The following is a 15,754-nucleotide window of genomic DNA, read 5'->3' as shown; positions in this document are numbered from 1 at the left end:
CACAATGGCTGGACTCGGGTCTTCTTTGCCTTTGTCAGACTCCATCCCTGCCCCTCAGCGGACATGCGGACACACGGTAGCATTTGTGGAACAGAGGACCAGAGGCCATCAGCTTACAAGGATCTGAACTTGAACTCGGTGGAGTGAGGTTTAACTGCACATGGGATAAGGCGGAGTTGGGTTTGTTTTTACTTCATTTTATGATTTGTTTTTCAAGAGTGAGAGCGTTTGGCAAGCACCAGAGGAAGAGAGGAAACAGACTTCAATGCAGTTAGGACAGAGGCTTAAGCAGCCTGAAACATTGGCCAAGGGGATATTTGAGGACCCAATGACCCATTCTTGGGGACAGAAAATATGGATTTTTTCCAGACAGCGTGTATTGAGCCCTGTGCTGGAGTCAGAGGGATGGAGGGTGTAAGACGCCAGGTGGAGGGCAACACCGGGATCCAGAGAGGACCCTGGGTGTGGCGGGCAGCCCAGGCCCCAAGAGCAGCCACAGTGTGGCTGGTTTTAACAAAGGGCAAAGGCGATCAATTCAGCATGTATATGTACATGTATATGATTTCATTTATTTATTTGAAAGTGAGAGAGCACGTGAGCGGGGTGCAGGGGACAGAGGGAGAAGGGGAAGCAGACTCCCCAATGAGCAAGGAACCTGACACAGGGCTTGATCCCAGGACCCTGAGATCACGACCTACACTGATCATAGGTCCTGGCTGAGCCACCCAGGCGCCCCTAAATCTACTCATTTTTGAGTCGGGTTTTGTTGTTATTGTTTAATTGTAGGAGTTCTTTATATTCTGGACGTTAAGTTTCCAGAAGTTTCAACCAGTGTCCTCTTAGTATTGGCCAAGGGTTGATCTTCATCACACTTACTCGTTTCTCCTTTTTGCCTAAAAATAAGTCTAGGCTCATCAGTGAGGGAGAGATCAGGCCCTCCCTATGCACTCCAGTTACACCAGCTCCCCACAGCTTCCCAAATATGCATTCTCATTTCTCTGACTCTGGAGGGCAGTTCGCTACCCGGACCTCCCTTCCCCTGCAATGTTCAACTCACTTTTCAAGATCCATTTCAAATGCAAGTCCTCTTTTAGTTTCTGGAGTAGCTGGCCTTCAAACTTTGGTCAAACACCGCCCCCTCCCCGAAAGATTTTGGAAGACCAGGGAACCCTTGTAAATGATCAGGTTGATGATACTTTCAATTTTTTAAACCATAAGTTGAAATAGATTTAAATGAGATTTAATTTCCAAAGTCTTATAAAAGTGGTAGTTTAAAGTACAATTAGTATATTTCTCTCTCTCTCTCTCTCTTTCTTTTAATACATTTCTCTTTTAAATGGATCCAGTGGTGGCACAGTATATCCTGCAGAAGGTCTTGCTGTGCTGAGTAGGTCCTGGCGCATCTCTTGTCTGTGCATACCTCCTGCTCCTCTCAGCATTCAATTTGACCTCTAGTAAAAACAAACAAACTTTTTTTTTTTACTTTTGCCAGGAAAAAAAAAATGCAAGAGGGGTGCCTGGGTGGCTCAGTCATTTGGGCGGCTGCCTTCAGCTCAGGTCATGATCTCCAGGTCTTGGGATCAGGCTCCAGGTTGGGCTCCTGGCTTGACAGGGAGCCTGCTTCTCCCTCTGCCTCTCTCCCTGCTCGTGCTCTTTCTCTGAAATGAATAAATAAAATCTTAAAAAAAATTAAAAGAACAAGTTTTGCTTAGTAAGAGCAGAATGAAAGTGATAGAAGGCCATGTTCCCTGCCCTCCTTGGGCCCCAGGAGGCCACCAGATTCTGGAGAAGAGGTAGCTATGGGATGGTAGCAGGATGATTTTTGGGTATCAGCAAGGACCCCAGGATTCAGGGAGGGGACCCTAAAACTTGAAGGAGTGAGCAGAATGGAAGGCAACTATCTCCGTGAGCACGTGTGTAGACCAAATACCAAGGACCAGGCAGGCAATGCATGTCTAATGCAGTGTAGACTGAGGACAGCGAGGGCCCGACTGACTCTTCTCCCCCTCTGGACACCTTGGCCTGACGTGAGACCCCTGCTACCACCACCCAAAGCCGAGATACAACCTCAGGTAAAGGGTTGAATGAGAGTTAGCTTCTCCCACTCTGATGAAATGGTAATGGTGTAGAGATGGCTTGAAAATAGAATGGTGTGAGTTGAAGAGTAGAGCTACATTTCTTACACATCTGGAGGTGCAAGATAAAAATGTACTGAGACAGACGAGCCACACATGTGTTATTCCTGGGCCTCTAATTGGACATACGATCTGCGAATGGAGATTATATCTCCTTTACATTTAGTGTTTGTATACTGGTGTTTCTGGAACGTGTGTGTGTGTGTGTGGTTATGGCGACTGTGGTCTGTGAGAAGGAACCATCTTGATTCCAAACAACTCAATCAATATTTCTACCATTTGATTTGATTGATTGATGCCTTTTTTTGGGTCTCGTTTTGGAACTACAAAGTTTCTCATGACTTCTGGGAACTACGCTTCTTCATCGAGGAAAAAAGTGAACTTAGGAAGCAAAAGCAAATTAAAAATGGAAATCAGAGAAGGTATAGGTAGAAAAATCCTAACGAGAATGAAGGAAATCGTGAGAAGAATTTCCCCTTGTTGAGGAACCAGAAGGAAGCCATGGGTCAGCTCAAGTTCATTGGCCATGAGATAGCAACCCAGAGGGGCCTCCATCTAAGCACAGGCTAGCAGTCTGAGGTTCTCCGATTTAAATCCATTTCATCGATGGGCCTTCAAATCCAGTTAAATGAGGCTGGAGTTATAATAGCTTCAGGTTAAGCTGTTAGCTAAAATCTGAGGCTGGGAAGTTGACTTATCCCTGCACTTTTGATCAAAACACAAATAGTTGGTTAGACAAAGCAAAAGCAAAAATAAAACAGTTTTATGTCTTTAGGATCAGTGAGCAGTTGAGCTCGCTGTCTACCACACACCAACCTGTGCCTTTTGTTCTCTCCGGCTAGGAGTTTTGAAATGGCTCAGTGTAAAATTGCCCACGTCCCAGACTTGAAATAAGGTCTCAGATTCATAAGGTGCCTGGTGTTGGAAAGGTGCGTGGGCCTTCTAAGCACCTTGGGAGCGCACATCGTGGGCTGGATGCTAATATGTCACGGGCAGAGATGCGGGCTCGTGCTTCCTTCACCACGGCTGGTGAAGTACTGAAAAGCTCTGCAAATGTTTGAATGGGAGGCATGTTACAAAAATGAGGTACCCTTCTGCGCACGCCTGCACACGTGTGTATTTACACTATCAAAGAAACACCTACTCACTTTTAAATATTAAAAAACTACAGAGCAGGATAAAATAAAATGTTAAACTGTTGATCAATTCCTCCCAATTCTCCTCCCCAATGGTAACTCCTATCAGCGGCTTGGATGGTGGCGGGAAATAGACAGCACTCTCAAAAGCAGTGACTGAAGAAAGTTTTATGTAGGGAATGTCAACGAAGGAGTGGGTAGGGTTATGGGAATCTAACAAGCGGTAGGGACACACCCAGGGGCTAGCCGCAGCAGGGACTCTGCCACTCCCCTAGGCCTGAGCAACAAGCTAAGGAAGTGGTTGCTAGTCCAGTAAGACCCACCATTATAGAACAGGGCCCTGGAGAGGAACGGTTAATCTTGGGTAGGGGACCATCTGTGGACAACCCAGGTGTCTGATCAGGGACAGCTGGGAAATAAATACCCCATTGTCTCTCTCCACCTGGTCTCCCATGCCTTGTCAATTTCTGCTCATCAGCCAGATCTACCTGGAAGTAAGAGGGCAAGGGGGTCCCATTGGTGCAGTCCGTCCAGCCCACGTCTCCTAGGGGAGAGCAGGAGAGAGGAAGATGGAGAAGGGGAAACGGAGTCTGAAGGGGAAATGGAGACAATCCAGCAGGTAGCTTGCCCACAGCCCAGTCCCCAAAAGTCTCTCCATACACCGTGCCTGCAGATTTCTGTGGGTTTCTGCTTGGAGCTGAACCAACCTCTGTGGAGGCCGATCTCTGCAGAGGAGGGCTGTTGGGCTGGGTAAGAGCCTGGGGACGTGAGCCTCCCAAACGGTTAGCGTCTCTAACCACAAAAGGGCAGATCTGAGCAACAGACATTGCCTGGGGGGATGTTTTAATATTTAGAGTCTGACTCATCAAATCCAGGTGGTAATCACTCAGATCCTTGGGCCACCGAGCAAAGATAGAGCAAAGATATACGCAAGAGCACTGAGCTCTTAATTAATGCATGACAAAGTGTAGAAGCATTTTCCCTTTCTGGGAATGCAGTGCTTGGGCTGGTCTGATCACAGCATCATTGCTTTTGTTCAGCGGCAATACGTTCCCTGGCTTTACTCTGGGGTGATATTAGGTGGTAGGCGATTCTGCATAGATGCTGAATTATATCGAAATTATGACTCTGTAAGTTTATTTTTATTTTCAGTATATCGTTCTTTAATTTATCCATGGAATCTATCAGGGGAGGCTTAAAGGGGACAAGGATAAGTAAAAGGGACCATAAATTGAATTGTAGGAGTTAGGAGCTGTGGCTAGAGAACTTTCGTCCATGAACTTCACTATAAAATGCATTGAAGTCGGGGCTAGGAGAGGATCAGCGAGGGGAGCCTTCTGGTGGAAACACGGAAATAAACTGAAATTTGTTTTCAGTGACTAGCAGAAGCGCAGAGTGAAGAGAACCATAAGCACTTTGAAAGGGGTAAGGCTTAAGGCAGCTTCCGTCAGCATGACGAGAACTTTCTAAATCCCCACGGATTTTCCCCACTCTCTTCGGCGTGTTCCTCAAGCTAGTGACCCAGGTCTCAGGGCTTGGTTCCTAGTATGAACGCAACACTGAGTGCCTCGTCTCACTAGTGACAATGACAGGCTGTCCCTAACACAAACTGAGACCCACTTACCACAGGTTTAAATATTCCACAGTTTCAAGTCAAACTTATAGACTATTAAAATATGTTCTGAGAGCTCACTGTATTTGTTTAGTTGATTATTTTTGGTTTGTTTTTTTTCATTTTAATTGCTTTATTAAGATACAGTTTACATAGCATAACATTCACTTGTGTTAGGTATGCAGTTCAAAGAATTTCAGTATATTTAAAGAGATGTACCCTTACTACCACAATCTGATTTTATTTTATCTTATTTTATATTTTTTAATTTTTTAAAGATTTTATTTATTTATTTGACAGACGGAGATCACACGTAGGCAGAGAGGCAGGCAGAGAGAGAGGAGGAAGCAGGCTCCCTGCTGAGCAGAGAGCCCGATGCGGGGCTTGAGCCCAGGACCCTTGGATCATGACCTGAGCCGAAGGCAGAGGCTTCAGCCCACTGAGCCACCCAGGTGCCCCTTATTTTATTTTTTAAAAAGATTTTATTTATTTATTTGACAGAGAGAGAGAGAGATCACAAGTAGGCAGAGAGGCAGGCGGGGGTGGGAGGAGGTGGAGGCAGGCTCCCTCCTGAGCAGAGAGCTCAATGAGGGGCTTGATCCCAGGACCCTGAGATCATGACCTGAGCCAAAGGCAGAGACTTAGCCCACTGAACCACCCAGGTGCCCCTACACAATCTGATTTTAGAACATTTCCATCACCCCCAAAAAGAAACTTCCTGCCCATTACCAGTCATTCCCCACATCTGTTCCAGCCCTAGGGAACTACTTTTCTACTTTTTTGCCTCCATAATGTTCTGTTTTTTGGACATTTCATGCAAATAAGAACATTCAGTTAGTGGTATTTTGTGTCTAGCTTGCTTCACCATGGCTTTGAGGTTCTCCCACTTTTTCGCATGACTTAATACATCATTCCTTTTTATTGTTAAGTAGTATTCCATTGCATGGATACACAACAGTTTGCTCTCCATTTCTCAGTTCTTGGACACTTGCACTGTTGGCACTCTGGCTGTTAAGAATCATGCTGCTACGACCACTGTGTACAAGTCTTTGTGTGGGTGTATGTTTTCCTTTCTTTGGGGTAGAGAGCTAGACGTGGACTTGCTCATCTCATGTAAGTCTTTATTTCATTTTTTGAAATACCTCTAGGCTGTTTCCTGAAGTGGCAACCCCATGGCTCGGATTTTTCCTCACCCACAACATCACGTCCTGCTATCTGCCTTTCCCACCAGAACCACTGAGAAGGTAAGAAATGGTATCTCACTGTGGTTTTGTCCTTTTGACAGTGTGTTTTTCCCTAATGACTAATGGTGTTAAACATCTTCTCATGTGCCTATTGACCATTTGTACATCTTCTTGGCAAAAGTATCTACTAAAATCACTTGCCTTGGGGCATCTGGGTGGCTCAGTTGGTTAAGCATCGGCCTTTGGCTCAGGCCATGATCCCAGGGTCCTGGGATCAAATCCCATATCAGGCTGTCTGCACAGTGGGGAGCCACCTTCTCCCTCTGCCCCTCCCCCAGCTCGTGCATGCTCTCTTGCTCTCACCTTCTCAAATAAATACATAAAATATTTAAAAAATAAAATCATTTGCCTTTTTAAAGAATTGAGGTATAACAATATATTAGTTTCAGGTGTACTATATGCCTTTGTCTTTTTTTAGCTGAAATTTTTATTGAGATGATTGTAGATTCACAGGTTTGTGTAAGAAAAGACCTGTACACTTGCCCAGTTTCTCCCAATGGGAACCTATCTTAGCATATCACAACCAGGTTGTGGACATTGATACAATCTATCAATCTTACTCAGATTTCTTATTTTATTTGTGTGTATGTGTGTGTGTGCGTGTGTACTTAGTTCTACGCATTTTTATCACCTGTGCAGGTTTGGGGACCAAAGACCACAATCAAAATCTGAACAGTTTTCGTTCCTGCAAGGATGTCTAGTGTGGTTCTTTATAACCATATCCAGCTACCTCTCGCCACTGTTCCTAACCTCTGCCAACCACTAATCTGAGCCCCATTCCCATAATTTTGTTATTTCAAGAATGTCACATAATGGAATCACAGAGTATGTGACCTTTGGAGATTGGCCTTTTTTTCACTTCGCATAATTCTCTAGAAAATCATCCAAGCTGCCGCATGGATCAGTGGTTCATGTGTTTTTAATCCCTGAGCAGTAGTCCATGGTACAGATGTCGTACAGTTTGTTCAGTCATTCCCCTGGTGAAGGGCACTGAGTGAGCTGCTTTGTCTTTGACTATTGTGAAGAAAGCCTCTATGAACATTTATGTACAGATTTTTATGTGACTTGAGTTTTCATCGCTCCGACATAAAGAGTGCAGTTTGCTGGTCCATATGGTAACCACATATTTACTTCTATAAGAAACTGCCAAACCGTTTCCCAGGGTGACCGTACCATTTTACATTTCCACCAGCAGTGTATGAGTGATACGATTTCTCTGCATCTTCACCAGCATTTGGTGTTGCCACTATTTTTAATTTTAGCCATTCTGAGAGTTTTATAACGATAGCGCATTGTGGTTTTAATTTGCATTTTCCTGATAGTTAATGATGTTGAACCTCTTTTCATGTGCTTTCCTGATACCTGTATATCCTCATCGGTGAAATATCACTTCATGTCTTTTGCTGATTTTCTAACTGGGCTACTTATCTTTTTGCCATTAAGTTTTGAAGGTTATCTATATACTCTGGATACAAGTTCCTTACATGATTTGCAAATATTTTCTTCCAGCATATAGTTATCTTTTCAGTTTCTCAATAGTATCTTTTGATGTACAAAAGGTTTTAATTTTGATTAAATCCAATGTATCAGTTTTTTAAATTGCAGGTACTTCTAGTGTCGTATGTAAGAAATCATTTCTTAACACAAGATCAGGAAGATTTATTCCCATTTCTTCTAGGATTTTTATAGTGTTAACTCTTACATGTTGGTCTATGATAATTTTAAGTAAACGTTTTTTGTATAGTGTGAGGTATTTTTTATTTGTGAGTATCCAGTTGTTTCTGGTTGGAAAGGGTATTTCTTTCTTATTGCATTTGGTTGGCACACTTATTGAAAACCAGAAATGTAAGCATTTATTTCTGGGCTCTCAATCCTTTTTCATTGATTCACATGTCTGTCCATATGCTAGTACTGTACCATCTTGATGACTATAGTATATATTTTTTATTTTAATGACTACACAGTTACAATCTCCTATAAATTCAGGTTCTAATTTAGAACTTCTCGATTCCAGGGCATTCTACCTGAGGACATTCAGAGGCAGGTCCTTGCTCTCAGTCTGTTCCTTCCCCCTTCTCTTCTCACTCCCAGCTCTGTCTCAGTCTCTCTTACACATGTTCAGATGCCCCGAACTTCAGATGTAGTACTGAGGTTCAGTTTCTATGCTGTCTATAAGCAGGGGAAAACACCCTGAGCTCCTAGCGGGCTCTCTCTTGTTCTCCCACATGGGTGGGCTTGCACATCTTAGAGCTCGCCATGATGCACTGAAATCTCTCTGACCTTTCTTTCTGCCGTATTTTCCTTCTGCCTTTCTCTTTGCCTTCAGAAAGCTCTGCTTGGAAGGGTTCATGCAATCACACATGGTTCACCCAGATAATCTAGGATAATCCTCCTATTTTGAGGTCAACTGACTAGTAACCTTAATTACATCCTCAAAGCCCCTTTTTCTGTGTAATGTAACATATTCCTAGCTTCTGGTGATTAGGACCTGGACATTGTTGGAAGGCCATTATTCAGTCTACCACATGAGGGTTAGAATCGTTAAGTTAGTGCTGTGGTTTTTGATTGTCTGAAAATATTTTTAGGTCACCTTCACTTTGGAAGAGCATTGTTATTGGCTGTAGAATTCTAAGTTAGCAGTTATTTTCGTTTTGTATTTAAAGAGGTATTATTCCATTGTCTTCTAGCTTCCATCACTTCTACTGAGAAGTCAGCTGTTAATCTCATTATTACGCCTTTGAAGACCATGTGTTTTCTTTTCCATTGGCTTCTTTTCCAGTAATCTTTTTGTCTTTGGTTTCCAGCAGTTTTATTTTGATATGCCTGTGGGTGGTTTTCTTTGTGTTTACTCTGCTTTGGCTTCTGAAATCTGTGAGATGATGGTACATATGAATTCTGGAAAATTCTCTTTTGTCATCTCTTCAAATATTTCTTTCTTCCCATTCTCACTTTCCTCTTATGGGATTTGAATTACACACATATTAAAAATTTCCCATATATCATACATATTTCTGTGCCCCACCCCATTCTTGTTTTCCTTTGTACTTTCAAATCTGCATATTTCCTGTTGACCTATTTTTTAGTTCACCAATTCTTTCTTGTATTGTTGTATTGTATTGTATTTTGTGTATATATACATATACATGTATATATTGTATATGTTGTTCATAAACCCATATTTTGAGTTTTAATTTTGGAGATTGTACTTTACATTTTAGGGTTTCATTTGATGTGTGTGTGTGTGTTTAAGGATTTCTATTCTGTGGTAAAATCCTCTATTGGTTTCTTTTTCTCCATCTTGTCTTCCATTTTCTCAAACGTATTATAGTTATTTTAAAATTCTTTTCTCGTATGGGTCTGTTTCTAGTACATATATTTCTTCCTTAAGGACTCAATAGAGTTCTTTTCCTTGGCATTGTAATTTTTAAATGAATGAAGCGTGTGTGTGTTTAAAATATTTTCTTTTCCCAGGGAGAGTTTACCCTTTTCCTTGCTAAGGAGATAGAGTGGGGTCAGGTCACGTCAGTTTGCTAAGGGGCTGAAGCAGATTATGGTCTGGATTGAAGTTTTGGCAAAGCTCAGTTTACAGTTGGTTCACCCCCCTCACATGCTGATGTCCTCCGAAACTTTCAGCTGAGAGCTTGATGTGTGTGCTGGGGCTCCGCCCCCTGGACATATCATGAACTCCAATCTTTGTCTCATTGTTATACTGAGATTGCCAAAGGCTTTCCTTTTCTGAGGGTTTCAGCCCAGCTTTTCTTCCTCTCATCCTTTGCAGCTCTCTTAAAGAGAAACTTTCCTCATTTGAGACCTTCCAGTTATGTCATTTCAGCTGCATAAAACTGCCAAAACGCTGTGGGTTTCTGCATCAACCAGGAGCAGTTCCCTCATCAGGCAAAGACTGGATTTTCAGCTTCTGCTCATATCCAGGAATTGGACAGAGCATTTCCTCTGGGGAAAGTGGCTACAGAAGGTCAGCTTACTTCTTCATGGGTCTTCCCTCTGAAATTTTATTTCTTTCTTTCCTTCGTCCTTCAGCAACTATGTGATGCCTTTAAGCAGACAATGTTTATATTTTATATAGCTTTTCTATGTTCCTGGCAAAATCATTGGTCTGACATTAACAACTCCATCCCACTTAGAAGCATAATGTCAGTGCTGGAGGTGGTACTTTTGATATACATAATTTTAAATGCTTGCACAGAGAAATTTTTAGACTATGTAGTGTGCTCTGTTGCCAGAAATGGGAAACCTACATGCACTTTTTTCTTGATAATCAACATGTTTTCAAAGAAAACATGTTGTCTTTGTTGTATGTATATATTTAATTCTCATATGAAATACAATATTTAGACGTGGAGCACTTATCTAATTAGTTTTCCAAATTACATTTAGGCATTTAAAAATATTTAAGTACAATAAATAGAATAAATTGAAAGTGATGAGCTGGAAAGACACCAGGATTTGTAATAACTGCCACAGATGGTAAAAAATTCTTGTCAATGTGCCACTTATTTTGTACTTATAAATTATCAAAATAATCCCCATTAAGAGTATAAAGGAAATGTGAACAAACTGCCAACAAAACCACATTTTTTTTTTTTTGTGAGAGGAGTTATCTATATTTTTCATCGGCAATAAATGGAATAAATGTTTTGAAGTTAATAACTTTATCTTGAATCATTAAGAGCAGCCAGCTACATTTAATATTTTTCTAAATGCTTTATTTAGTCACATTTCTAATGTAATTAAGTGTAAAACAGCAAAAGAATCTAATTCCACTTATAATCGAATGCCCAAGATAGATGGTTTTGGAATTCCACTTTTGGACAAGTACAACATGAATTAGATCATTTAGCTTCCTCTCGTGAATGACTGTGTTTCTGCCTTTTAAAATGTTTTGATATCTGCATGTTTCAGATAGCAGTTATCTGATTAATCATAGCATTTTCCTAAAACTGTCTATTTTTAGCTGCCCCTTCTTTTGCCTTTGGAGATCTGCCATGTGCAGTGATCTCAGAGGGGGAGGGCCTGTTTACTGGAGAATGTGTACTTTGGGCAAGATGGCAGGGTCCTGACAGGTTGTAATTTCCACGGTTGGAGATCTCAGACACTGAGCATTCACTTCCCTATCTGGAGGACACATAATCAAGGGTAGAACTTGGCAATTATATTTTAAAAAACCCAACAGATAAGGAACTGAGTCCATTCCAGTGAGTAGGAGAAAATATACAAACATTGTGTTTGCTTTATCGTGTTGCTTTGTTATTAATGTCAGCCATTTTTATTTCAGTGGAATAGCAATGAGGTGTTATATATGTTCTTCTATGCACTTATAAAATTAATGATGATATAGTATGTATTAGAGCAGCACTTTGCCATTTTTTTTTTCCTCCAACACCAGAACTTTAATGAGGAATACCTTTTACATGAGGGATACAACCCCTTGGGAATGTTAGTGAAATGCATGAATCCCTCCACCCCTTCCTTTCCTGATCTAAAAAGCCTTGTAGTTTGCAGAGGAATGAGAGTAAACTTATTATTGGAGGAACTTTGAATCTAGCCTAATTTAAAAATAAATAGAAAGGAATCAATCCTGAACAGACACTCTATTGTTAATAACCAGTTTCTGTGACACACTTCTCAGTGATAGATACTCGTTCCTGGAACATATGCTTTAGTTTGGAAAGAGCTGTATGGAATTCATGAATATCATACAATAAATACCTACCTTTCAAGCATTCGCTCAATATCCTACTGTATAAACTCTTAGCTTGTTCTCAATGTCACCTATTTAGTGAACTACTGCTTCGTTTTATCCCTCCCACTTTTCTGCTCCTGTGGGATACCCAGAAGTACATGCTTCTACCATTGCACCAAAAGACAAAATTTCATTTCAGGGAGATTATTAGTCTTATGTCTCTTATAAAATGTGAGCTCCCCCCAAATAAAGACTAGGTCATATTTTTCTGTGTCTCGGACTCAGCACAGCACCTGGAATACAGTGACTATCTGTCATATGATTGTTAATGAATGGGAACAAGATTTAGTGATTCTCAGTCGCTCAGAGTTGAAGCCCGAGGCATGCGTGCTAATGGTATGGACAACCAGCCTTACAAAACATTACATGAAAAAACCCCATGAATTTGCTGTGGCTGATGGAAGTTTTGTTCAAATAAAAATGATTTTTGCATGAAATTTAGGGTTATTGAATTGGGTTTACAATAACAGGCAGAAAAATTGTAAAATATTTTCATGGGGGATAAAGTATTATTCTAGACTGGTTTCTCCCCTTAATTGCTGCTGTGCATAACTCTAGGAACTGAGCACACACGAACCACTAACAGAAACACAAGACGAAGAAAAATAGATTTTGTACACTGGTCTTTGAAAATTGGTTTTGACTGGGATGGGCTTCTGCCACTGCCAATGAGATGCCAAGGCCAGTGCCATATGACAGCCAGAGTACGTGGGGGTGGGGGGTGGTCATGGCCTTGTCATTGTCAATGAAGGCATTATTCAAAAACATCTCAAGAAACATCTAGATGAACCATCTTAGTTTTTAGGCTCTGTGAGTCTCTCAGTTACAGTGGTAGTCTTGAATTTTGCCCTGGAGAAGATGAACCATTTGGGGGAAAACTGAGTGAGGAATCAGAGTAGCAGCTGGGAGCACTTTGAGCCATTTTGAAAAGTGTCTCGGGCAATGAAAACGACTTCCATGTAAGGAAGATCAATTTGGTCTTGACTGCGGTAAGAATGTGTGGTAGGTTGTTGGAAGAAGTGAAGCATGTGATATACTTTTGCAGTCTTTTCAATATCAAATTAATTGTAAACCACAAAATATAGTCAATATCGTCAAGCAAGTGATTCACACATGTCTGCTATGATAATAAGATGATCATTAACTCTTTGAAGAAGAGTGAAAAGGCCTTATAGTAGAGTTTTCAAGAGCACAGACTGTGTGTGGATTTGAATCCTTACTTGGTGACCTAACATCTGAGTCCCTGAGCATGTTATGCTTAACATCTCTGTGGATCAGTTTCCCATCTGTAAATATAGAATGACAACAGTATCTACAGCATAGGGTTGTCATGTGGAGGAAATGAATGAATAATATATGTAACGTACTTAGTGTGGGATGCATTCCGTAGGAAGCACAATATAAATGTTAGTTATTTTTATTATTAATCTAGGAAAGGATGTTACAGACACATAATTCAGGTCATCAATAATCAATTCATTCCAGATAGTAGGTAAGCATGTACTCATAAGGGTCAAATAAAATCATTACTACTGCATGAGTGGTGTGACACTGTGAAGGGTGTAAGTGAATTACCCTTGAAATAACTATTTAAGAAGCTTTTTTTCCTTTAATTTTATTTATTTATTTTTTTAGTAATCTCTACATGCAATGTGGAGCTTGGACTTGTGACCCCAAGATCAAGAGTCACATGCTCTACCAACTGAGCCAACTTGGTGCCTTTAAAGTTATTTATTTACTTATTTACTTTTGTATTATGAGGCTTTTAATTAGATAGAGTGGTGACCCCATGGTTATGGAAGTTCGTGGAAATTCTAGACTCCTGTTGCAGTAAGATTTTATTAAGTGGTTTGTGCAGACGCCATTGTTCCTGACACATTAATTGGTGCCTTCAATGTATTAGTCTAAATCCCACTACAACCCTGGTGATATAAAAATAACACGGCAGCACTTCCTTTTTCTTTCTACGAGTTGACTTTCCATAGGTACCACACTCAGGATGTTATTGAAATATGGTTTCCTGCCTGGATTCTTTACACATTTGAGTTCCATAAGAAGCATGCAAATACTGCCACAGCCAATAGTGGTCCCCTTATCTACGACTTTATAACCAATCACCTCAAAACTATGATGAAAAAAGGCTGCACTTTATTGTGCTCACCATTCTGTGGGGTAGACATTCAGGTAGGGCTCACCTGTGCTACACTAAGTTGGAAGCTTCAGCCGGAGTGACTTAAAGACCCAGACATGTCTAGACTGGAGTTCAGTCTGGGGTCCCGGTTCTTCTCCACTTGGTGTTAGCTGGGACTAGAATGTCTCCTTTACTCCCACGAATAAAGTTTCTGGTTCCTGGGGCTGGGATGGCAAGCATGGCTGGGAGTTGGCAGGCACAGTCCTTTCTCTCTCCATACCCTCTTCATGTGGCTAGCTCAGGCGTCCTCACAACATGATGATCTCAGCGGAGTTGCACTTGTTACATGGTGGCTGGCTTCCAAGAGGCGGGAGTGAGAACGATGAATCCAATAAGGTCCATGCCCAGAGCTGGCACAGTATCAATTCAGCTCTATTCTGTTGGGCAAAGCAATCACAGGGCCTGGCCAGAGTCAAGGAGGTAGAGAGAGAGAGAGAGAGACTACCTCTTGCTGAGGGAGTGGCAAAGTTGTATTACAGAAATGCACGTACCTGGGCAATATCATGGCAGCCGTCTTTAGAAAACACTGCCGGCCACCAGCAGAAATTCCAAAGGGAAGGCCCTTAGGCTGGAATGTACCTCCCTGAGTGATGATTGTCTGAACTTCTGTTATACCCCAGCGGACAATCAGCAATTGATAAGCCCGGACAAGAGAAAGTTCAGCAACACCCTCTCTCCCCACCAGAATGGCAGGCGGTTGACTGCAGGCAGTGGGGAGAAATGCTGACAGAGAAGTTCATTCACAGTGCTCTCTCCTCCTGCACAAGTCCCACTCAATCTTGAACCTCAGGATTGAGACAGCCGAGGCAAGTGTTCTCCCCAGTGTTGGAGTTGGGTTTGGGGGTTTCTTATTTGATTAGTACTCAAAGAGTTTTTCATTGTTTTTCCTGAGTGTTTTCAAGGAAATTGGTGCAAGCCTTTCTTCTGGATGATGTAACATCAGGTCTGTCTTGTGGGTTCTTAGTTCCTTGGAGGCTGCAGTGAACGCTGAACAAGCATGGATTTTGGAGTCATAGGTCTGGTTGAAATTTTGGATTGATCAACTATTAGTTTCACCTTAGGCAAATTATTTAACGTCTGTGAACTGCAGTTTTCTCAATGGGAAAATTGAAATAATAATTGTTTCTCCACATTGAATTTTTTTTAAAAAGATTTTATTCATTTGACAGAGATCACAAGTAGGCAGAGAGGCAGGCAGAGAGAGAGGGAGAAGCAGGCTCCCTGCTGAGCAGAGAGCCCGACGTGGGGCTTGATCCCACGACCCTGAGATCATGACCTGAGCCGAAGGCAGAGGCTTAACCCACTGAGCCAACCAGGCGCCCCTCCACATTGAATTTTGTAAGAATGAGGCATTTGATAAATGTTGAACACCCTTCCTTGGAAAATAACCATGAAATCTTCATGCTATTTGGGTCAACATAAAGGTCACGAAAACTGAATCTAGGAAAGGAAATAGTTCCTTGCTAAGCAACGTTTGCACCTTCAATTGGGGCTGGGGAGGGGGGCAAAGAGAGAGGAAGATAGAGGAAGAAAAGAAAGCTATATTCGTAGACAGATTTTGGTGAACTGACGTGGGGCACAAGCAATCGAGCTCATGCATATCTGGGAACACAGGGATGTTGAAAATGAAAACGTGTTGGGCTACTTATCTCAAAGATATTATTGCCATTGTGTT

The 15,754-nt window shown here is 41.7% G+C and overlaps 1 protein-coding gene across 1 annotated transcript in view; it reads left to right on the top strand.

Moving 5' to 3' along the window:
* Window positions 1-15,754, top strand: part of STOX2 (storkhead box 2) — a 246,384-nt gene that overhangs the window by 19,695 nt on the left and 210,935 nt on the right. Inside the window, exon 3 of the mRNA XM_032329341.1 lies at window positions 6,032-6,127. The gene's annotated coding sequence lies outside the window, so the exon portion shown is untranslated. The remainder of the gene's footprint in view (window positions 1-6,031; window positions 6,128-15,754) is intronic.

Source organism: Mustela erminea, chromosome 21 (genome assembly GCF_009829155.1).
Source record: "Mustela erminea isolate mMusErm1 chromosome 21, mMusErm1.Pri, whole genome shotgun sequence".
NCBI classification, from domain to species: Eukaryota; Metazoa; Chordata; class Mammalia; order Carnivora; family Mustelidae; genus Mustela; species Mustela erminea.
The sequence above is the reverse complement of the archived record's forward strand: the minus strand, read 5'-3'. Positions and strand labels throughout refer to the sequence as shown.